Consider the following 25,779-nt stretch of genomic DNA (forward strand, 5'->3'; position numbering starts at 1 on the left):
AACGATCTTTTTTTATCATAACATATCTTGGTCTTGTATCTAAGATACATAGAGACTTACACATCCTTTCTTTCTTAGCACTGTTCAGTTACAGTACTATTATACCTCTAGCTTTACTTCTTCCCTCTTAAATATTGCCAAAAGCAATTTCTTTCTCTCTCATCTTTCTTCTCACCGCTTATGGACCATACTTCGTCTTTCTTTCTTCCACAATATATTTTCTTATGTTATTTTTCATTTTTATCATTTAACCTAATTTAAACTGCCACATTTAAACTGCCTAATTTAACCTAAAAACTGCCACAGTTTTCTGTCCCTTGATAAAACCACCAGAGAGATGAAGCATGTGTTTCCAGCAGTTGGGAAAACACATGTACTCACGGCATTTATATACATAAATGTGGCCAACCATATGGATCAACGTGGGAAACACTCATCACACACATGAACACAGACAGCATCAGTGGCCTTATTTTGCTTCTCTTTCTGACTTCTGAGAATGAAAGCTTGTTAGTAGTTAATATATGTACATTCATGTGGTGCATACAGTATACCTCAGTCCAGCAAGTTGGCTCAGGCACTCAGTTTACCCAGTAACTATCTGTCCTTATATTTCAGTTTGTCTGTGTATATCTGAGTTGCCTGAGTATATGAACCCTTAACATTTCTGCTTATCACCCCCTTTCTAGTCACTGGTATTCACAGACCTGTATGACTTTGTCACGGGTTAACTATTAACTATAACTATTCTTGTACATTCCTTCAAACTAGATAGGTCACTTCATTGTCCATTCTATTTCATACCCCAATCCTTTCCTCATCATCTCATAATAAGGCCCATAGGCCATCTTCCTTTGTAAGGCCTCCTGTTGAGAATTACCCTGTTTCTGAATGCAGACATCCAATGCAGTAAACATTCTATTTGGGGGGATTTAAGGGGAAGTCATTCTGTGTTTTCTCCAATCACAAAGCTTACTAGGTTCCTCCGTTAGTCATTACTCTTCTGATCTATTTTGCAGCCTCAATGATCATATAGCTTAAAGAGATATATATCATATATAGCTTATCATATATATATGAGATGTATATCTCATATATAGCTTAAGGAGATAGCCTAAAAATATTCTTATTTCCTTCTTTCCTACTTAATTCATCCTCTCTCACTACCTCCTATTTCCATATCTATTATACTTTTCTCTTTCTACCTTTTAATTTTATAAGTTCATTGTTCACTACTGCCAATTATTTTTCTAATTTATAAAGAAATTAAATATGTCATCTACTTTGGTGTATAATTAGAAAATCTACTTCAGCAAAATGGGAGAATCCATGTTTTGTGCTAGCATATAAGCAGTGCTTACTATCTGTTCTGTTTGGACAGCACATTAGATAGTTTCATATCTTTAACACATTTTTTTAATTACAGAAGTCTATTACATGCCCATTAATGCCCATTAAATCTTTATTCCCTCTCAGTATCTATTACAACTGAATCTTCTCCAAATTCTGCTTGTATGCTGACTGTGCTTAAGACAGATCTTGCTCTTTTAGCACTGAAAAAGCCTCTCTCATTAGTTTTGTGTTTAAGAGAGGAGGATCACACAAGATGGAACATGAATATTCCCATACAACCAAGCATCTTTGGGAAAAGAGGTAAATAACACGAAGCCACTGAAATTGTAAAAATGTCATGGAAACCAAGGAGCCTATGCTAGCCAAAAAAACTACAGAAAATATTTCACTGATACCACATAAATCTGTGAAATACAATTCCAGCATGTTAGAACACTGTCCTAGTACTTTCTCTGAATGATTTGTGTGTATTTCATAATGAAAATATGCAAGTAGTTTTCCTTTAATAACATAACATGTTTTGGCTGCCAAGTTTCCCACTTATCTGTCTGCCACCCACATTTGTTTGGAATGCCAAATTGCCTCAGAGGAAAGATAATCTCACAAAATGTATTCTGTTAGGAACTCTTTGACAAAGCAGTCAAGAAAAAGAAAGACTTATTTTGAGTGCTGTATCTGAAGTACTACTAGTGGTTAAAATAGTTATTTTTTGTGTTTTATCTAAAGTTTTATCATCAGTGAACTGATGAAACAGAGATAATGAAATATACACCCACTGCATTGAGTAACTAACTAAGGATGAAGCAACATACTTTATTTTATGGCAACTGTAATCAGCCAAGCTCTTCAGAAAGTTGCTCCATGGAAACTGAAGATGACGGATGATACTGCCTTGATAAAATTTAGATATCTTCTTATATCTGATACCAGTGAATTGTTAAATAGTTTTTTACCTTCATTCATGCCTTACAGAAATCAAGGATATTTCAGTACCTAAATGAATTTAAACATATATATTTTATAAGTATGTATACACATAATATTGACTCTGAAATTCTAGTTTAAGCTTTAGATACGGCACCTGGAATACATATTCACTCCTGAACTGTGCAGATGAAGATAAGGAATCATTTTAGGTTTTTATCTCTCCTCCACCTTCACTATTTTTTGATTTGTTATTGCATCAGTTATCACTGGCCATCCGTTGAACATACTCTTCTGTGTATTAAAGTGGCTGAACTACCTAACAGAACTTAAGGAGCTGATTCAAGTTTTCATAAGGCTGAGGTTAAAAGGACAAAAAAATATCCCTGAAGTCTACATTTTAGAGGTCTACACCTATGGCAGCTAAATTTAAGGGTTAAGTTTAGCTCCATTAAGTAGTCAAAGGTTAGAAAAAGACATTTTGAGGTCTCAGTTCATTCCATGTTAATGGAAAAGACATATGCAAGTCAAATGCCACTTCCCAGAAAATGAGAGTTTAACACCAAACATAATCTAAATAACCCACTTTGAAGTTCACCAGACTACAGATTCAGTGAAATATTGGAAAATAGCTACATTTAATATCTATGACTTACTAGCTAATTGGTTCTGCTACTCATTAAAACTGCATGTTTCTTCTCAGTGTTAGATGGAACACAGCCTTTAGTGAGTTATGAATATGTTTGTTTTGTATTGCTTATCCCAGTTGAGTATAGTTGAATAGTTAACATGAATTAACTATTTTCCCGTATATCATGAGAACAAAACAGATATACTGTTTGCCAGCAGATTTTCTTCCCTTGGGTTTGATAAGAAGTGAACAAAAAGAAGCTAGATTTTCCTTGACAAATAAGAAGTCTTTGTGCCAAAAATTTACTAACATATCTATTAATATTAATAATAATTTCATTTTTAAAAATATATTTACATAGGAAGGCATGATAAATTAATTAAATACAGTGTGGCTTCTTTAAGTTAAAGCAATAAAACAAAGCATGGGTAAGTGTTCTGAAAAAAAAAAAAAAAAAGAGAACACAAAAAAACAAAACAAAACAGCAACAGCAACAACAACAAAAGCAGAAATATTACGAAGTGCCAGCATCTAAGAGCTCAGCAGCATGAGAGAATTACAAAACACAATTTTCATTAGAATAGAAGTATGTGAACTTAGAATACAAAAAAATTAAGCTACATTTTAATTGTTTCAAACTCATTAAAAATAATAATGCATAAGAAAGGAAATTAAAATTCAAATATTTCAAATTCAGATAACATTGAAGACCATGGTATTAAAAACTCTGGAAACTGAGATCAGAGGGAAGATTTGGAGCAAAGATTTAGACTCAGTATTATTAAAGAAAGGTTGGAAATTGTTGAGGAAGCTTGAAAAAGATCAGGCTATAATGATCACCCCCCCACAAACAAAAGGCCAGAAGCTGTAGAATAAAATGCAGTACTTAGATTCCAGAATTCGGTAGTCCAATATGAAGAACTGTATGGAAAATTGGAAATATTATTACCACATTTCCTTTCTATTCTCCAAAAGTAGCATTTCATAAATTTGTTCAGTGCCTCCTGAAATAGAACATACATGTTTATTTCTGTGCTTTAAAATAATGCTGGCAAGATTTCAGGCACATGTGGTTATTTTTGTTGTATGTTTCTTCCCATCTTTAAGAAGCAAGTTTCTCAGGATGTATTCCATCCATCCATTCTTTCTTCTCTCTCTCTTTTTTATTTTTTTTCCTAACAATTTGTATATTCCCAATATTCCCAGATGTACGATAAGCAAGAATTAATACTCAGACTTAAGAGTGGCATTTTTTTTATTGTCTATGTGAACACAGCTCAAAATGACATTTGGAATCCCCCAGTGGGAAAAACAAAGAAAAAAAGGACAAAAACAATGGCATTAATATTGAAAAGAAGATGAGCTTCAGAAATAGAATTTTACTTATTCTTTATTATCCTTAAAGCAAATAAAATATAATAATGCAATTTAAGGTTAGTTTTCCTGAGTAACTCTCTGAGATGTACTCATAATTTATTGTAGACCTCTGAAAATATTCAACCACTTTTTTTTTCTTTTTTTTTTTTTTTTTTTTTTTCCACATTGTTAAGGCTTTTAACCTTGGTTGTCTCAGAATGTTGTATGTTTCCTAACTGAAATTATTTTTACATTATTTTTATTCTAACATTCATTACTTTCTTGGGAATGCTGTGAAATCATTGCTGTAGACGTCTTGAATCAGTTAATACCCATGCAATATGAAAACTGAAGCCTAATATTTCCTCTTTCAGGCTTTGTCACCTGCTCTTTTCTTTTAATGAAATCTGAAAATTATCACTGTCATCTGTCACACCATCACATCTTCTTTGATATTCAAAGCATTAGTAAAGGGACTCATTTAATTTTCCCACTGACATTCCTTATTTCTTTTGTTGCAGGCCATTTAAAATAAATCACTTGAAAAGATGGAGGAGGAAATGCAATGAAGTCACAACATATGAAGTACACATATGCATCATCATCTGTAGGCCAAACTTTGAAGTTCCTTTTTGGCAAAGCTGAAGATTTTTATTTTTATTTCCCCAAATAGGAGAAAATTTCTTTCAAGCCAGCTCTAACAGCAAAAATATCTCTTCTAAAACAACTACATAGCAGTCATGAACTGATTTAACATGTGCTAGGAGAACTTAAAAAGAGGAAAGGATGGGTTTTGCTGAAATTCTGTAGTGGAGGAGCACTTCTGAAAGATTATGTATGTATAAATGTATTTATTTATTTATTTTCCAAATATTCTTGGTAATTCCACTTAAGAAAAAGAAGAGGTAGATTTTATTTCTGTGGATAACTCCTCATTCAATTTTCTCAGCAGATGTCCAGCAGGAACAATGACTCATTAAACTATATTTCATATTTGAAAATTAACCACTTTTCTACCTACTGTGATGGTTTTTTTTTCAAGAGCTTCAGCTTGGTTTCTTCAGTAATTTTTTTTTTTTCTTCCCCCCCCCCTCCCCCCAAAATCAATATTGTGTCAGGAAAAACTGAGTGTTCTGAGTGACTGCCAATGAGAGTCTGACCAAAGTCCTTTCAGATCAGTGAACATCTTTCATTGGGTTCAGCTGTCATATAAAAAGAGAAATATACCTGGAGCACAACTGTATTCTCTGAATTCAGAGCCATTTATCAAATGCTAAACAAATGTAACAATAACATGTTTTTTTTTTAGCTATAAACTGATGGATTTAGAACTTGACCTTTTATATGGTATACTCTTTACGATATTGCCTTCATTAGGGAACCATTATGTAAAATATTGTAATCAGAAGTGATTTTACTTTAAACTCCTATACAATTTAGTCTCCAGGAGCACAGGAGAAAGGCAAACAAGGTAAACTTTGTTACAGATCATTACTCCCTTTGAAAATAATTTCAAAGAGTCTTTAAAAACCTCTTCGTCTTTCCTCCCTATTTCATTTTTTTTTTCTCCTATTCTGTGAAAGTGACAGTCCTCATCTCAGACTTTCCAATATTCCATACATAAAAGTGCATGTCTGTCACAAAAATTAACGCTGAAAATTATGATCCTTGCCTCTGTAACAAGATTTTCCCTGAAGCTTTCTTTTCCCCAGGCTGAACAGCCCCAGCTCTCTCAGCCTGTCCTCACAGGGAGGTATTCTATCCCTTGAATCATTCTGTCGCCCTCCTCTGGAAGCGCTCTAGCATGTCTGTGTTTCTCCTGTACTGAGGACTCCACATCTGGATGCAGTACTTTGGCTGAGGTCTCACCAGCACAGAGCAGAGGGGCAGGTTCACCTCCCTTTACCTGCTGGCTGTGCTTCTTTTGATACAGCTGGCTTCCTGGGCTTATTGCTGGCTCATGTTCAGCTTGTCATCCACCAGTACAGTCAAGTTCTTTCCAGCAGAGCTGTGCTCAGTTCTTCCATCCCCAGCTTGTACTGATAGCAGAAATTACTGTAACTCAGGTATGAGATCTTGCACTTGGATTTGTTGAGACTTGTGAGGTTCTCCTGAGTCTATTTCTTGAGACTGTCTGGGTCTCTGAATGGCATCCTATCCCTCAAGTGTGTTGTCCACACTACACAGGCCTGGTGTCATCTGCAAACTTGCTGAGGGTGCACTTAATCCCTCTGTCAGTGTTGGTGAAAATATTGCACAGCACTAGTCTCAGTACTGACCCCGGAGGGAAACCATCTGTCACTGATATCCATTTGGACAATGAGCCATTCACCATCACGCTCTGGGTAAAACCTTGCAACAAGTTCCTGTAATCGAACAGTGAAACATATCAAAACAATCGAACATGAAATCCATACCTTTCCAATTTGGAGAGAAACACATTGTAGAGGACTATGTCAAAGACCTTACTGAAATCCAGAATGATAACATCAGTGTTTCTTCATATAAGACTGCTGGGTTAGTCAGACAGCAACTGCCTTTGTTCATGTCTTACTAGCTGTCTTGTATCACCTCCCTCTCTTCCATGTGTCTTAGCATAGCTTCCAAGAGAATCTGTTCCATGATCGTCCCTGGCACAGAAGTGAGACTGACAGGTCAGTGGTTCACTGTGTTGTCCTCTATACCTTTCTTAAAAATGAGTGCAATATTACACTTTTTTTTTTTGCCAGACAGTGGGGACTTCACATAATCACCACAAATTTTCAAATATCATTGAGAATGGCTTGGTGACTACATTAGCCAAATCCCTCAGGATTCATCTGGGATTCATCTCATAAGGCCGCATACACAGACAGATATTCAGTCTCTTCAGGTGGTTGCTGTCTCGCTCCAATTAAGGAGTGAGGCAAGGTTCTTTTGATAAATTATGCTCGGCGTGAGATTAAGAAGAGACGCATTCAAATGTTGATCCGACCAGTTTATTGGGAATAATAGACGGCTGAGGGGATGGGGAAGGGAGAGCGGCGGATACCAAAATTAGGGTGATGGGGAAGGGAAAGTGGGCGATAGGAAAGGTGGAAAAGGCAAGAATTACGGAAAGCGGGGAAAGTCACCTCCTGAATGCAGCAGCATCCCGTTGCACGTCGTTTCGTTGGTCCATGAGGAACAAGCGCAGGGGAGAGCCGCAGCAGAGGGTCAGGCCGCAAGCAGCAGATCGGTGCAGCACAGAGCGGGAGGTAGAAAGGGTAGCAAGGACTCGGGAGGAAGCGAGGTCTCACGGAGCAGAGTCTCAGGCAGCAAGCCCAGGTGAATCTGGTGTCCGCCGTAGGAAGACGTTGGAGGAATCTGAAGCCAGATACCAAAAAGTTCTTCATGCATGCATCTTCAGCATGCAGGCGTTCACGTAGTGAGGCATCTGATGTCAGACAACCTCCTTGTTCATGAAGAGAGGCATCTGATGTCAGAAAACCTCTCTAAAATCCATGGTTTGTCCATGCTCTTTTTATCCTACTTCTTCCCAGCCTTCGGGACATTTCTGGAAGGCTTGGGTCAGAGTCCTGTGAATACCTCGGAGATGGCCCTCTTCCTTGCGATAGGCCCACACAAAAGACCACTTAAGGGCCATTCATCTGTATCTTATCTCCCTTTCGTAGCTCCCGGACTTGTCCATCTGTCAACTGTCTGTCATCTGTCACGTCACCCTTTAAACAAAGGAGGTCTGGAACCGTGGTTCAGACTTGCCTGGACTTGTCCTTCTGTGTGTCTCTGGAACCTTGGCTAGGCTTCCCTGAACTTGTCCATTTCAGCAGACTTTGAGACAGTAGTGTAAAAAGCATGGCCTCTTACAGTTGCAAACCTGGTCTTTGCTTACAGCAGGGGGGGCAATAGTCTCCACCGTCTGATCCATATGCTCCAGAAGTATGTGAAGAGCAGTCACCACTGAAGGCTCTGGCAAAACTGTGACTGAATAAACTCCCCTAATGGTATGAAACAGGAAAGTTAAACTGAATTATATTAGTCACCTGCCCTTCACATAAACTAAATTGGCTTGTTGAGGTGTTTATTTCTCACTATAAACTGTAAAGTGAACATGAGCTGTGTTGGTTAATTTGTGAAAACTTGTCAAAAATCTAAATTATGAAAAATATATGTTAACTATGCCACCTTTCTGCATCTTGCTTTGTAAACTTGCTTTAGCAGCTTTCAAACTGCTAGATGATATTATGGTCTGAAATGTTGCCTTATATTTGACAAGGTGGATACTTACTTAAAGAGAGTGACTCAGTGGTCCCAAATAAATAAATAAATCATTCCATTAGGAACAAAAGGTTAAATAGGGCAGCAGAAAAGATATAATGTATGAAGAGAAAACAAACAAACAAACAAACAATAAATGGATTATTTATATATATATGTTTAAGGAAGGATGAGCAATATCTCTTAAGGAGTGAGAAATTGAGAGTGTACCTACCAGTCCAAATATAAATATATCCTGATGTTCACTCCAGAATGAAATTATTTGATCTCTTTTTTCTTTTGTGACTTAAAGTTGATTTCTACAGTAGTACATTACCAGGACCTGTATAAGCATATTTGTAAAGAAAAAGAAAAAGAAAAAAAAAAAAGCTAAACACAAAAAACAGCTGTTTTTTATACCTTGATGTTCATACTGTATATATTTCACTGACTCTTTTCTTCAGATTAGTTCCACTTTTGTGTCATGAACTGAACATATTTATTTCATTTTCGTATAGTCTTGAGCCAAGTATTTTTTCAGTTTATCATCTGATGGCAATTCATTTCAAGTGTTCTGGTACCATTCCATGATGCAAAACACCGTAGCAGCAACAGCTGGAAGATTTAGTTCAAAACTCACTCCTGGTCCAGACTGAGATAGTTGCATAACTAAACGTTGTGAGGACTGTGCTGATATATTAAGGAGATAGAACCTCCAGAGTCCTCTATCTGTCTCACCATTTAATCAGCACAACTCCTAAACAGGACAATTTTGATTCTAAAATAACATTACTCAAAAGGTTATCATAAACCATCCATTTCATTTCCATATAAAAGATAAAGTTCAGGAAAGTGAAGAGATGATACCAGCAGCTAGTATTGCAGGAAGTACCACAAAGTGTTTGCCCTACTATAAAGAACCAGAAGAATCTTTGCCAAAGTGTAGTGGAAAGTGTTTATTTTAATGTTTAACCACTGTGAAATAAAGAGAAACCTCAAATTCTTATCTGTATCATCAGTACATCTATAGAATTTGGAGAGATTTAGAAAAAGATAGAAACCAAACTAGTTCAGAATTTTAAATATCCCCTTCTCCTTTCTTTCTTGTTGCACTTCTAAAATAAATAAATAAATAAAAATAAAAATAAAGTTATATTTTAAATATAATCATAGAAATACAAATAAGACAAAATGACCTAATTCATAAATAAAAGTATTCTCAAAAGATTTTGATTACACTTCAACGTATCTCTTCTTATTCAGGTGCAGTAGCTAGAAAAAGATTGATTTCTCTATGAGTTATATGGTCTGTTAGTTTCAAGAATAAAAAGGGAAAACATTTTTATGTAGAAACATTGTAAACTTACTCATTTTTCTACCATGTCTTTTCTCTAGAAAGAGGAAATGTTAAGAGCAGCATTTTTATTTATTTACTTTTTACATTATTTATTTTCCTCCAGAACTATTATAATATTATAATGATCTGCCCATGGTGTTATTATTACTGTTGATTTCCCTCACTGAGCCACTTGTCATGGTAGATTAGTTTTAGGTAGTATTAGAGTCAAGATTTCAGGGATTAGATCTATCTATCTATCTATCTATCTATCTATCTATCTATCTATCTATCACGAAAAGGTGCAAGATTAATGCTAAGGAAGAGTGGCTGTGCTGCCTTTGCATGCAGTTTTGCCAGCGTAAGTAACAAGCTGGAGTTTGGGTTACTCTAGATGAACTGTTTCTGTAGGGGAATGAGAAAAAAGGAAGGAGTATTAGCTGTAAACTAAAGTTATAAATACAGTCTTTTACATACTCAGTTGCTGTAGGCTAGCAAAAGATAAAAAATATTATTAATAAAGGACACTTATTCTATGGCTGAGATCTCACGGACACATATAAATTTGATATAATAAAAACACATGCATATGTACAAAAGAATAAGACAGTTTGTACATCTTAAATAAGTCACTTAACTTATTATTACCTTCAGATATGGGTGCTTTGACACATACAAGTCACATTTTCTATGAGATTTTGACAGTAGGATGAAGCTTCTGTGGTGAGAATTCAAGTTGCTTTACTTGGTCATAGAAATCCCATCTTGGCTCATGTTGTTCAACAAGTACAGTGTTCTCTTGTTTTTCTTTCATGTTGGATTTTTTAATTAGAGAAGCAGTCATGGAATCAGGATCACAGAATCACCAAGTTTGGAAAAGACCTCCAAGATCATCCTGTCCAACCATCTGCCTACCACTAATATTCCCCCACTAAAACTTGTCACCTAGCACCACAGCTAGACATTTCTTGGTCACCTCATGAGAATGATGAATCAACCACCTCCCTGGGCAGCCTGTTCCAGTACCTGACCACTCTTTTGAAGAAAAATATTTCCTAATCTCAGAATCACAGAATGCCAGGGATTGGAAGGGATCTCAAAAGATCATCTAATCCAATCTCCCTGCCAGAGCAGGAACACCTAGACCAGGTCACACAGGAACACATCCAGGTGGGTTTTGAATGTGTCCAGAGAAGGAGACAGCACAACCTCTCTGGGCAGCCTGTTCCAGTGTTCTGTTACCCTTACTGTGAAGAATTTTTTTCTTGTATTTATGTGGAACCTCCTATGTTCCAACTTGCACCTTTTGCCCCTTGTCCTATCATTAGGTGTCACTGAGAAGAGCCTGGCTTTATCCTCCTGACACTCACTCTTTACATATTTATAAACAATAATGAGGTCACCCTTCAATCTCCTCCATGCTAAAGTCACCCAGATTCCCCAGTCTTTCCAAGGGAGATGCTCCACTCTCTTAATCATCTATGTGGCTCTGTGCTGGACTTTCTCAAGGAGTTCCCTGTCTTTCTTGAACTGAGGGGCCCAGAACTGGACACAATACTCCAGATGTGGTCTCACCAGGGCAAAGTAGAGGGGGAGGAGAACCTCTCTTGACCTACTAACCATACACCTTCAAATTCACCCCAGGATGTTGTCGGCCTTCTTGGCCACAAGGGTAAAGTGCTGGCTTATGGTCATTCTGCTGTCTTCCAGGACGCCCATGTCCCTTTCTCTAATGTCCAACCTGAATCTCCCCTGGCACAATTTGAGGCCATTCCTTCTAGTCCTATTGCTAGTTATGTGGGAGAAGGGGCTGACCCCCACCTAAACACAACCTCCTTTCAGGCAGTCATAGTCCTTCACTCTAATATATTTTTTTGTGTTTTTCTTTTCTGCACCAGACTAAATGCATAGTCAGCCTATGTGGACATATTCAAGTGTCACTTGCCATTCATTCAGGAGGAATGCAGAACATGGAAGTTCGCTACTGTAATCTTGCATATAGGTTAACACAAGCCTTGAAAATCCTTGGAAATGTAAAGACTTCTAGCAAAATATAAAACTAAAGTTCACATGTATGAAATTACAATTCTACTTGAAAAATTGTACTAAAGAGAAAACCAGTTGATAAGAAGGAGAAAGTTTGACAATGTATATTTCAATGACACTATGAATAATAATTTAAAAATGTTATTAGTTAAATCAGATATAGATGAATGATATGGTTATGTGATTTCCTGAATAAAGTATATAGTGGTAGTATCATTTACCACCTCTGAACATTTATTCCTCTGTCTTCAAATAAATTGAATGCCTTCTGTTTCTCTCTCTAGGTTCTGATCACAGTTTTTTGTCCTTCTAAATAGTTCTGTTTGTTCGTTTGTTTTTCTGATGTCTTTTTGCTCTTTTTAAATATCAAAAGGAAGCATAATATATAAAGTTGAAGTTGGATTAGATAATTACCAGGGGCTCCTTCCAACCATGATGAAAGATGATTCTGTGATTAAAAACAAAAACAAACAAAAATGAATATTATTAATGTAATCACAAGGATGTTTTTGTTTTGTTTTGTTTTGTTTTGTTTTCATCTCCCTCCCACTGTGTTTTTGGAGAATTAAAAATAGAATAAATAATAATAGTATTAATATTTCTGAAATGAAATACCAGGTTTGTGTAATTTCTGTAGTACTAGAATTACTTCCCCTCTGCCATTTGATGTGTCATGATATATTCCTCTTTGTGAAGAAAGACAAACATCACTGTCCTGTATTTAAGTAATTCTGTTGAATCTCAGAGTAGAAAGCATATTTTATTTTTTGATAAACATGTTTCATTAGACATTAAATGTATTGAACCAACTGGTCTGCCTTTTCTGAAAAGCCTTTATTAAACATTGATAATAGGTAAAGATTATGCTACACAATACCACAAGCCTCCACTATCTGTTTGTGTCAGTTTATTTTGTCAAATCCTGTGAAATTATGACCACGTCAGATCACTGAGGAATCATTTCACAGAAATAATAATTAATATATATATATATTTCCATCACTATTTTATTCTCCTTCTTTTCTTTCTCTTCTTTTCTTTCTCATTACTCCATTGGGTTATTGATTATAAAGTGATTTATTTATTTGTTTGTTTGTTTGTTTATTTTTTCCTGTTGTTACATTTGAGTCGGGACAATATAGTGACAGAAGCAAGCTAAAACAGCTTTAAGAGGAACAGGGTAGGTGAATAATTATCAGATAACTTATTTTCCTTCTTTTATATATTGCTCAGGGATATGATTTAGCAGAGGGTTGTTAGAGTTAGGGTACTGTGGTTAGGCTGCGGTTGGACTTGATGATCTTCAAGGTCTTTTCCAACCTGGGTAATTTTAAGATTCTATGATTCAGAAGTATTTCTTTACCATATATGCTCCTGAAGTTCTGGAACCATTAGCCCATTTTAACTGAAACTACATGTTTATAGAGTTGTAGGCAGCTGGAGCATACTGGTTTGCACACGAGCAATTAAAACACTATCCAAACAAGCTGACAAATATACTCAGACTTCGCCCCCCAATCCCCCCCCCCCACACACACACACACACATTCCATCTTTAAGTTAACAATACAGGTCACTGGAAATTCTTTTAATGTAAAAATAGCCAGCAAAGGAAAACACAAAACATCAAATGGAAACCATGCCTTACTTGAGAAAAACAGAATTTCAGTCTACAAGAAAAATATGCTATTTTTTTTTTTATTTCTTCTTCTTCTGTTTTCTACTTTGTTGCATTATTGTAATTAGTTCTGACTTCTAAACAAGGGATATAAACTGTCAAAACAAGGCATAGATTTGGCTGACATCTGGTAAAGAAGAGCAAGTTCACTTTCATGCTTCCTCAAAATCCCTTGAAGAAATATTCTGAGTGAGACAGAACTATTTTATCTTTAGAGCTGTTGCATGCCCTTACAGTTATTATAATTTCCTTCAAGAAAGTGGAAAGCTTCAATGTAATGCCACAATTCACACTCAGATTTCAGTAATTTCTATACCAGAAGGGAGGAAGGGAGGAAGGGAGGAAGGGAGGAAGGGAGGAAGGGAGGAAGGGAGGAAGGGAGGAATGGAGGAAGGAAGGAAGGAAGGAAGGGAGGAAGGAAGGAAGGAAGGAAGGAAGGAAGGAAGGAAGGAAGGAAGGAAGGAAGGAAGGAAGGAAGGAAGGAAGGAAGGAAGGAAGGAAGGAAGGAAGGAAGGAAGGAAGGAAGGAAGGAAGGAAGGAAGGAAGGAAGGAAGGAAGGAAGGAAGGAACTGTAAAATAAAAATAGAAACTATTTTGATTGCTTAGAGATGCTTTGTTTTGATTTTATTCTGGGCAGGTGTATCTTGCTGCTGAGAAGAAGATGAATATAGACAAGTTCTTTTTCTCTTAATTACTGTTATGAGTGAGCAAAATCACACACAGATTTTTCTTTCTTTGTGAGAGAAAGGACAAGAGAGAATGTCGTCAGGATAAGTCTGAATTTGACAATGGTATTTCTAAATGTCTGCTAATGGAGAATGTAACGTTACTCTCCCCAAACATCTCCTGCTTAAATAACACCAAGTAACTTCTCACAATGAGTTTAAGAGCTGTCTGGAAGAAAGTCTGTGAAGAAAGAGCAGGTGCATAGCCCAGCATTTTAGAATACTGGTTCTCAAACATTAACACCATGCTTAGCATTATGTCGCCTACATTCCCCAAGACTCTTTTCCCAAATTCCTCACAGTTCATGGAAAACAAAGACAAGAATGTCTTCCACTAATATTCTTATAGAGAGAAAATAGATCTGTAGATCTCAGCTCTATGTCATTTTAGCTGGCCTTATTCTTTTAGTCTCCAAAAGATGTAAACTGACAGAGGAATATCTTTATTTCACTGATGTTCTTTATCAGTAGTTCCACTACAGTAAAAAAAAACGATATACTTCTTAGTCTCCATTAACTGCTACTTGAACAGTGGATGGTATCACTAAGAACTCAGACAATCATTACCAATACTTTGTAGTGCTAATTTTAAGTGCTAATTTTAATCAAAGAAAATGCTGAAAAAGGAATTAAAGCTTCAATATGAATTTACTTACTACACATTTTTTCTACCCATCTTACTGCACACTGCCTAAACTTGTCTTGGCAAAATTTTTGTAAAGGAGGAAAGCATCAGCATTATCTCTTTAAAAAATGTCAGCTCACTTAAAGACTCTTGTATTCTATCCAAATATGCTTTCAGGTTAAAGTATCTCTTTATAAAAATAGCTTTATATTTTTGATAATTAAAATATTCCCAGACAGTTCTATGCATTGTTAGAGAAAAAATGTTTGTGGTGGCAAAGGGATAAGAATCATCTGGATTTGGTTTATAATTGAGAGATAGTAAGTGAAATTACTGATGAGAACTATTTTTTTTTTTATTTATATAAATCTAAACTGTTTATCCTTCCACTATATGTGTATGAATTACTGCATAATCAGTGTTTCTGATTCTTTTTATTTATTTATTTATTTATTTATTTATTTATTTATTTTTAAGTCTTGAGAATTAACAAAGATGCCATATTTTCTTCTTCTAGAAACAAACACTGTTATTTAAAACCTACTAGTGCAATCTCCAAATTATCCAGCTGAGAAGGAAGTGCATTTGCAAACAGAATAATCCCATTTAACCCAATCCAACTGTTTGTGCACCATACCTTTCAAAAACTTAGTATCTTACTCATCCTTAGCATTGGAGTAACTCAATCTTGTTCTGGTGAATAAATTAATCCAACAATACATACAGACAATAAATAAATAAATAAATATTTTTAAAAAGGATATCTTAACATTCTCTCTGAGCTAAATCCATTTAAATTGTAAAAAGCTTAATGTTTGATCTTTACCAAACACTGATTCTCATCAATATTATAAAAAAGTTATAAAACTCCAAATTACATGATAATTAATAGTGTTCAAACATGAGTTAAGTTCCTGACAGGTATCTCAGCACTATACTGTGAAAAGCTCAATTTTAATACTGAACACTTAAGATAACAGTTGTATGAATCATGATATTAAACTTCACTGAGTATGCACTAGAAGTGAATTGTAAAGTTGCAAGAAGAGGGAAAAACATAAATGTCCTAAGTCTGTAAGCTTAGAGAATGAACCACAACCTATTTCTCTCAAATCAAATTTAGCTTCTGAGTAGTGCCACTGCAAACAGTAGCCCTGTACAGTTTTGTAAATACAATATTTGTAATTCCAAATATTTCACATATGTAAATAAAATGTGAATATGACTGTTTCTTTTCCCATAATAGTTAATTGTCCTTTTCACAACTTGTCCCCAAATTAAATACAGAATTTTATCACCAATTAAAATATCAAAACATAAGAAAGAAATCACCTCCAACTCAGAAATTGAACAAATATTGCAGAATGGAAAATAAAGCTAATTTTACAATAAGGTAATTGAATTTTTGATCTGTATAAATCCTTGTATAAAGCTTTGTTTGTTTAAGAGAAGTTCAAAACTTCTGGAGTATGTGGAAAGTTTCACATAATCTAACACTGGAATAGCCTGTGACTTCCTGTAATTAAGTCATTTCTGCCAAACTCCTTCATCATACAAAATATTCTGTCTATTTAAATCCCAGTATTCTTCTCACATGTTCACAATGCAGAGTACTAAGAAAATCATTTTATTCTTGGGAATCTAACTAATCCTATCTTTATAAATAAGTCCTTCTTCCTTTCTCAGCTCCAGATCTTACTCTCCTGGGGTTTTCATATAAATTTTGTTCCAAGATGTCAATTTACAACTCTTTAATTCCTCTCTGATCCAGGAAGCTTTTTCCAGCCACAGAATCACAGTAGCTCCCAATCTCTCTAACAACTACACACTCCTCCCCCACCCCCCGCCTCAATTTTCCTTCAATTTAGTCCTGTTTATGCGTGTGTACATTTATGTAAATACATAAAGAAACTGGAACTGCCACTGGCTCATGCTGTCCTCTCACTGTGCAAGAGCAGTTCTAAGAATCTTATACAGCACATGCTGAAGCCTTGCCTGGAAACTCCCTGACAATTAGGCCTGGCTGAATAATGAATGACAGGACTTCTGCCTTTATCTTAGCTTTCTTGCTACTTTAGACCTTCAAAGGGGTTTCAAATTTAATTTTTTATATTAACTGTCTTTGCTGTGGTTATCACCCTCATGCAGTGTCCCTTGCTCGGAGTTAAAAAAAAGTCACATTTCCTTTCTCTTTCAAGATGAATCAAATTATGAAGAATCCTATCTGACTGATACCTGCCCTCACTTTTACTACATCAGATCTGCTTGCATTTAGAGAACATTTCACACAATGTTTAACAAAACAAAATAAAGACCATCATTTGGCTCTGCTATTTCTGAAGGAAAACATCTCTGATACTCTAAAGTACACTGCAGCTATGTTTTTGCAGCATGAAAATATAAAACTCAGAGAAAAGGACTCTAAACAATTTTATTATTTTGGTAACAAACACTATAGTAAATAAACATATTCTGTACATATATGGGGAGTGTTTAATGCTATCAAACTTATTAACTCACAAGGCTCAGAAGAGTATACATCCATTACTCTTAGATAAGATAATTCAGAAGTAAGAGAGACAGAATATATGAACACTGTTTATTGACTTAAGAAGCAACATTAAAGAGTTCCTATTGAAATGAGCTACTGCACTTTTTATTACTGTGTACATGGAATGAATAGCTTGAACAATGTTTTTATTTTATTTTTTTAGTATGACTTTGAAAGATGCATATGTGCCATTTACTATAGATGGTGTGCTCCTTTTAGAGTTAAAATAGCACCACACTGTTATATATCCTTCTTTCAGTGTTATTCCAATATTCTCTGTGAAAACTAAAATTTCTGAAAGACCTTTTTTTTTTTTTTTTCCTTTTTTTCTTTTTCTTTTTCTTTCTCTTTTTCTTTTTCTTTTTCTTTTTCTTTTTCTTTTTCTTTTTCTTTTTCTTTTTCTTTTTCTTTTCCTTTGTCTTTTTCTTTTTCTTTTCCTTTCTCTCTTTCTTTTTTTTTTCTCTTTTTTTTTCAGCACTTACTCTAAGTGTAAGCTGAAATATTGCTTGAAGAATGTGATCTTCATATTGCTAGTGCTATCCGTAGCTACAGATACATATATTTATATATAATTTATATTATCTATAGTTATTAGTTTTTATTGTACAATTTATGAAGAAGTTAGTGAGGTCTCTTTGAAAACAGAAACATCATTCTTTACAAGCTTACAAAAGGGTTGATAAATAGATGTTATGATGTTGGCATGAGTTGAGCAATATGTCATTCCAATTTTCTTTTCAAAATTGTTTCCAAGTTATTATTAAGACCACAACAGCAGCTACAACAGAATGTTTCTGAACTAATTTTCTACAGTGAGGTAAAGACAGCAAAACATTAGTAATGAGGAGCAGTGAAACAGTAAACAAATTAAAGGGGTTTAACTGAGTGACAGTACACTGAAATTTATGTAGCAAAAACAATTAATTATAGGTATAACTAAATGATGAAAACGTGCCAATATTCCAATACAAAGCCAGCCATATATATATATATATATATATATATATATATAATTATTATTATTACTATTATTTATTTATTTATTTTTACAAATTTAAAGTATTTTGTGCAACATAGCCATACTGGCATACTGGTTTCTATTAATGAATGGCATCAGACAAAAATTTTGCAAAATTATTTTCGAGTAAATGGCTCTTTTCAATCCAGTTTATCCTCCAGTACAATTCATGTCAATTGCCCTTTATTTTCTTACTAAGATAAAAAGTTTGCAAGGACATATTTGATACTGTGTCATGCGTGAGGAAGTGTGTAACTCATCCCTCTTCCCCTGCAACTAAGTACAGTGTTCACCATTTCTAATCACTTGCTCAAAATACAAGTCAGACCAATTAAGGTTTCTCCTGAACAATGCATAAAGTTTCTGCCATATATTACCTACCTGAAATTATGATTTATTCCAGATACTCTTCATTTGTTTGTACTTTTTTCTTTTATCTTCATCCATTCCTCTCATTTGTTATTGTAGGATACTCCATACAATTAGATTTTAAAAATAAAATTAATTTTTGTTTCATTATGTTTTTTTGTTTGTTTGTTTTTCTTCATTTATGGTTCCTGTGTTACAATATCTTATAAATGCTACTTCAGTTTCCAGTTTATCACTTATCTTGATTTCATGATCCAGGCTTCCCTCTATGTTTCATCATCTACATTTCTTTTAGCTTAATCCTTTGTTCAGTCTTCTTTTATTCACTAGTAGAATACTCCTACTGAATGTATTCATTTTTTTTCTTTCACCTTCCATGTTGAAAATAAACACCCTGTCATGGTTTTGCAATTTTGTAATGCTTTATCATGATGTTATGATGTGGAATACTGATAGCAAAATTACAAAATTGCAAAACCGTGACACATTCTTATCAGAACAGGCTACTTTAATTGTTCTTTACATTGTTTTGATATGGTGTAGTCTCTCTATGTGCATACAGAAAGATATATGTATAAATATATATGCACATACTCTATGTTGACAAACTTAATTACCATATCAGAACTAAGTAGCCATGAATATAACCATGCAATTACAATGATGGGCAGTCTTCAATAAGTGGTGTAGTTTCCTTTATGTTTCTGTGTTATTTCAGTTCATTATTTATTCCTTCAAGGGGATGCTATGTAAATAGAAAACAGTTTTTTAATTTTTTTTTTCCCAAATCTTTTTCATTAAAAAACAAAACAAAATGAAACAAACAAACAAGAACAACAAAAAAAAAAAAACAAATGTGAGAGTCAGTGAGACATGATGTGCATGCTTACAGACATTTTCTTATTTTTCCCCATTTCAGTATGTTAATGGAGAGTTTACCAATAGGCTGACCTCTGACTTGCTTCAGAAAACAAAAATCACAGATTTCCACTAGTTTTATGTTTTTGTTGCTCTCTTTTTTTAAAATATTACAAGAAAAAAAATATTAAAATTTAAAGTATTTTGTTACATATATATATAAATAACATTGTGTATTTTACAAGGTCTGCTCCAAAAGTAATGCTTCCTGTTAATCTGTGTTTTTCCATGATATCAAAAGTGGATGTTGATGTATGATAATAGCGGCTGAACATTCCCTCCAGCATCCTGTTAGATTTTGTTGCCATGTGACAGATGGCAGCAGAAAGGCAGTCTGACAAAATGGCTTCTAACACAGAAGTGCACAGAAAGCAAAGGAGAGATGTCAGAGAATTCCTCCATTAGGGAAAAAAAAGAAAAAAGAAAAAAAGAAAAAAAGAAAAAAAAAAAAAAAAAAAAAAAAAAAGGCCCTTTTTGACATTCATCAATGTTTGTTCATTACTAGCAAAAATGCATAGCTAATGGTGGTAACTATGCTAGGAAAAAAATCCCTATTTAATTATTTGCTTGTTTTTTGTTGTTTTTTTTTCCCCTAAGGAACTGGGGGAGGTTGAATTGTAGCTTATATGCTTTACCATGCTGGAGCACATATTTGTACTGCAGCATGTGCAGAGAACTAGGTCTTGGCAGGAGATGTGGCCTACAGAAAGGAGTCTTCACAGGAACAGGTTTTCTGGTAGTAACTACAGATCACAAGGGACCAATACTGGAGCAATCTTTTACTCAAGGACTGTACCTTGTGAGAAAGACTCATGATGGAGCAGTTCTTAAAAAAGTGCAGTTTCTCGGATTGGATGAGAGGAAAAGTGCGAGGAAGAAGGTGCAGCATAGAACGGCTGTGAATTGACCATATTTCTCCTTGACATATTCACCTCTATCACTCTGGATATTGGGGTGAAGGGTGAAAGCCTGGGAGACTGGGGTAGAGGGAAAGTACTGTTTTTCGTTTCTTTGCCTCCTTGTGGAGTCTTTTTTTTTTTTTTTTTTTTTTTTTTTTTCTCCCCATCATAGTAATCTTTAAGAGATCTCCCTGTCTTCACATAGTATTTTTTCCAATTTAATGTTCTCTCCTTTTCCTATTGGAGAAAAGGAGTGAGAAAGCAGCTGGGTAAGGTCCTGGCTTTATTTAATAATAGTAATAATAATAATAACAACAATAATTTATCAGATGGAGAGACTATTTCTTAAAAAAAAAAAAAAAACAACCAACCAAACAAACAAACAAAAAAAACACTGAAGACCATACTTCATTTCATGCTTTCTTTTCAACATTAATTTTGGCACAGAATATTAAGACTCTCTTTGCAAAAAGTATAACTAATTTCACTTTTGATTTTTATTCAATTTATGAGTAATTCTGTATTTTTAATTTCACAGCCTTACGAGGAGTTACCACTGAAAGAAAAAAGGAGCAGGTAAACAACTTCTGGAACTACTGTGCTGTCAGTCCATTGCTGCTATTATGGTATGAGTGCAATAGAGTTTCCACAAATAAATAAATAAATAAATAAATAAAAATTGTGTATAGCCTGTTGGCACTATATGCTGAAATGAGGTGTGGAACACTCTGCAATGTGATGTGATTAATATGCAACATCTGTTTTATATCACAATTAACTACTTTCTGTTTGCAGAGATAGAAAGTTATTTTGTAAATGTGCTGTGACTGTGATATAATAAGATGACTTTAAATATATATATATAATTTTATTTTTTTCCCCTTCTCATAGAATGTAAGAGATACATTTGGAGCAAAGATTGCTGGAGGGTGAGAGAGGAAAGAAGTGGAATACAGGGAAACAGTTATGCCTAAATTGGTGACACTCAGTTTCAGTGATCTCCTGAAATACCATGAAACTGGTTCCCCCTCAAGCTTAACTGTGTCTCAGAATAGGTGGTATCGTGCTCTGCTATAAATAAACCTAGTGCTGATAAAGAAACAGTGACCAGTGAGAAACTCCATATTGTTCAGTCAAGTTTAAGAATAAAATATTAATAAATGGCATGTATAAATGAAGATATTCATTGTGTGGGTATTATATTGAACTATTCTAGGAAATAAACAAAACATTTATTTGAAGGAGAATGCAATCTATAAAAATGATTTGCCTTGTTTCATAATTTAACTCCAAGGATATAACAGATTTGAGGAAACTGATAAGGTAGTTTTATAATCACACACAACATTTTTCTAACCCAATTGAAATTTCAGTGGCATCTGTAGTCTGTTTCTACTAGATCAGGAAAAACAAAACAAAACAAGAAACACAGCAACAGAAAATCACACAGTAAATGTATCCAAACTCTTTTACTGGATCAGTTCTTTAGCCAAGGTTAATGGCATGAGTTTCAGTAGGGCCAAGTGTCGGGTCCTGCATTTTGGTCACAACAACCCCAGGCAACCCTACAGGCTTGGGGAAGTGTGGCTGGAAAGCTCCCAGAAGGAAAGGGACCTTGGTGTGCTGATGGACAGTCAGCTGAATATGAGACAGCAGTGTGCCTAGGTGGCCAAGAGGGCCAATGGCATCCTGGCTTGTATCAAGAATGGTGTGGTGAGCAGGACTAAGGAAGTCATCCTGCCCCTGTACTCAGCATTGGTGAGGCCTCACCTCGAGTACTGTGTCCAGTTTTGGGCACCTCAGCACAAGAAGGACATGGAAGTACTGGAGAAGGTCCAGAGAAGGGCAATGAGGCTTGTGAAGGGCTTGGAGAATCAGCCCTACGAGGAGAGGCTAAGGAAGCTGGGGCTGTTTCGTCTGGGGAAAAGGAGGCTGAGGGGAGACCTTATTGCCGTCTTCCAGTACCTGAAAGGTTCTTACAGTGAGAGTGGGGCAGGTCTCTTCTCACTAGTGACATGTGACAGGACAAGGGGAAATGGCCTTAAGTTGCGCCAGGGCAAGTTTAGGTTGGATATTAGGAAGAACTTCTTTACAGAAAGGATAGTTAGGTACTGGAAGCTAGGCTCCCCAGGGAGGTGGTTGAATTGCCTTCCCTGGATGTGACCTCATTGCAGCCTTTCAATATCTGAAGGGAACCTACACCCAGGAGGGGAGTAAACTCTTTGAAAGAGCAGACAATAGCAGGACTAGGGGAAATGGATCCAAGTTGAAGGAGGGAAGATTTAGGTTAGATGTTAGGGGGAAGTTCTTTACTAGTAGAGTGGTTAGGCCCTGGAACAGGCTGCCCAGGGAAGTTGTGGATGCCCCGTCCTTGGAGGTGTTCAAGGCCAGGTTGGATGGGGTCCTGAGCAACCTGATCTAGTAAAGGTGTATGTTTGGTGGCCCTGCTAGGCAGGGGGTTGGAAGTACATGATCCTTGAGGTCCCTTCCAACCCGGGTCATTCTATGATTCTATGATTCTATGTGTTTAAGAGCCATTTGGATGTGGTGCTCAGGGATATGATTTAGTGGAGGGTTTTTAGAGTTAGGGTACTCGTTAGGCTGAGGTTGGTGATCTTCAAGGTCTTTTCCAACCTGGGTAATTCTATGATTCCATGATTATATTCACCTGCTTCCTCTTAAGACCCAAATGTGTATTGCATTGTTTCCTATAAACTGTGTGCATATATTATAAGCATAAATTCTCAATTTTGCAGAGTTAAATCTGAAATTACACTTATGCTCTTGTTTGTCAGTTTGAGATGGATGTGATTTGCAGTACTACAGAATGTTGCAAATTTAAAATTCATTAAACTATTGAATTCAGATCCCTGATAAAAATGAACAATAACTGTCTTTAGGATGGAGCTCTGTGGAACAGTGATAGTAACTGGCTACCAGCAAAGTGTAGTCACATTCACTATGACCCTTTGGCCTCTGATAAACTGCTAATTAATCATCTAGAATAGTCCATGATCTCACTGGTGGACAATTAGTCCAGAAGTATATTGTGAGGGATGGGAGGCCAGAAAAATCATTTCTGGAAAGATTATACCAGTTGTTTTCCTTTCAGACACTAACTAAATGTCCTTAGCCATAGAAGGAGATGAAATTACTAAGGCAGAATTTCCCATTCATGAACTAAACTAGTGTTGATTATGTCTGATAATACCTTTACTCCTTATATATCTTTCCATAGCATCCAGGTTAATCTTTTCCACAACTGATGCTGGAATAACAAGTCTGTCATTTCTTGTGTCTTCACTCATTGCCCTTTTTGTAGATCAACGTTATACTTGTGAGCTTTCAGTCAGATGAATCTTTGTGAGACTCCCAAGACTGTTGGAAAACTGTTGAGAGTTATAACATTCATTACCTCCTTCAGTCCCTTTGGGTGAACCCCAATCAGGTCCCACGGACATAAAGAACATCCATGGTATAAGTGGTCTCTTACAGTTTCAGTGGCCACAAGTGGAAGGCCAATGAATCATCATCATCCCACTCAGAGGACCAAGAGGCTGAAAGTCTATCATTAATTTTAAAACTGAGGCAAAAAGTGGCAGTGTTATTTTTCCGTTTCTTCATCTTTGTTAGGCAACTGTTTTCCTTAGACCTTTCTGTTTACATACTTAAAAAAGCCTTTTTTACAGTTGTTTGAAACCATACTAACTGGTGTCATCTCATGCTGAGCTGTATCTTTTATTATTTTCTCCTGACAGAAACAAACTGTAGACATATAATCTCCTCAAAAAGCTTGGCATTGTTTCCAAAAAGTAGTAGTAAGATTTCTAACTTCTTTCAGAGCATTGTCTACTGTAGATTTTGTTGATCATCAATGAAATTTTACAAACTACCTATTGTTGCCCTGTGTCGTTTGACTTGGGAGTCTCTGTTTGGCAATGTCTTGTTATGCAGATGGCCACTGTAGACAGCTGTAATCAGAGATTTAGTAGGTTTAATAAGACAAACAGATGAACAAAAATCTGTAGACAAAGGCATATATTTCAGAGCTTAAGCATACTGGCATACTATTCCTGGGAAGACTGTATTGTCCTTACTGAAAAAAGGTAAGGGAGTCTTAAACTTTTCATGTGGAAATAAATAAAATCTGTAGAGAATCTCCCTCTAAAAAACATATATAATATAATATTGACATATAACATATAATATTGACAGTATTCTGAAAGATACTGTGATCTCAGGCTAGTCACAGTCATCCATATTAGGCCTAGTAACTTCTGTGTTAGCATGATTGACCAGTGTCTACCCTTTATATGTGAAAAATTCAGAGAACATACTAGAATGACCTGAACATGTATGGGTTGACTTTCACTACAGAACCTGGAAAGACGAACACTTTCTCAGACAAAAAGACCGAGACAGTGCTGTTACCTGTCAAAGGAAGAAATATATATAATTTATTTGGGTATCATGGTATGGGAATGAGACTAACTGCATCCACAGAGGAATTCTGCGCTGTCTACTGGGCATCTATTCAAAGCTCTGTGGGATTCCTCTCTCTGAAGGGATGTAGAATTTCTTATTATCTATGTAGTCTTCCTATTTTATTTTATTATTAAAAGAATTCTACTAGGCTGATGTGCCACTATTATTATTATTATTATTATTTTAATTAAAATCTGAAAAGAATTCTGTACTCTCTACAGTGCAAAACAATTATCTTTCATCTTTACTGAAAAGTCGCCTATATTAATATAAATCTTTCCCTTGTGTATTTTTTTTTTTTTTTTTTTAATTCTTGTATGTGTTATAAAATCAGGTAGAGTTCTTTTTTCTGTAAAAAGTAAGTTGCTAACATTCTACTTTATGCATGATATTCACTATCATAACTGGAAAACTCACAGGAAATGAAGCAAGAACTTCAGAACAAAAATGTATTGTAATGAAAATAATACAAAGCTCCAAGCCACTCAGGTAGACCAAATGTATATGATCTTTTCCTTTCAGAAGTTATTTCTACTCTGTTCACAGAGACTAAATCTGCATAATTTCACCAACTGATGCATATGAATATATGCGTTTTATGGCTCTACTTAACCATAAAGAGTCTGACA

This window comes from Excalfactoria chinensis, chromosome 1 (genome assembly GCF_039878825.1).
Source record: "Excalfactoria chinensis isolate bCotChi1 chromosome 1, bCotChi1.hap2, whole genome shotgun sequence".
NCBI lineage: Eukaryota > Metazoa > Chordata > Aves > Galliformes > Phasianidae > Excalfactoria > Excalfactoria chinensis.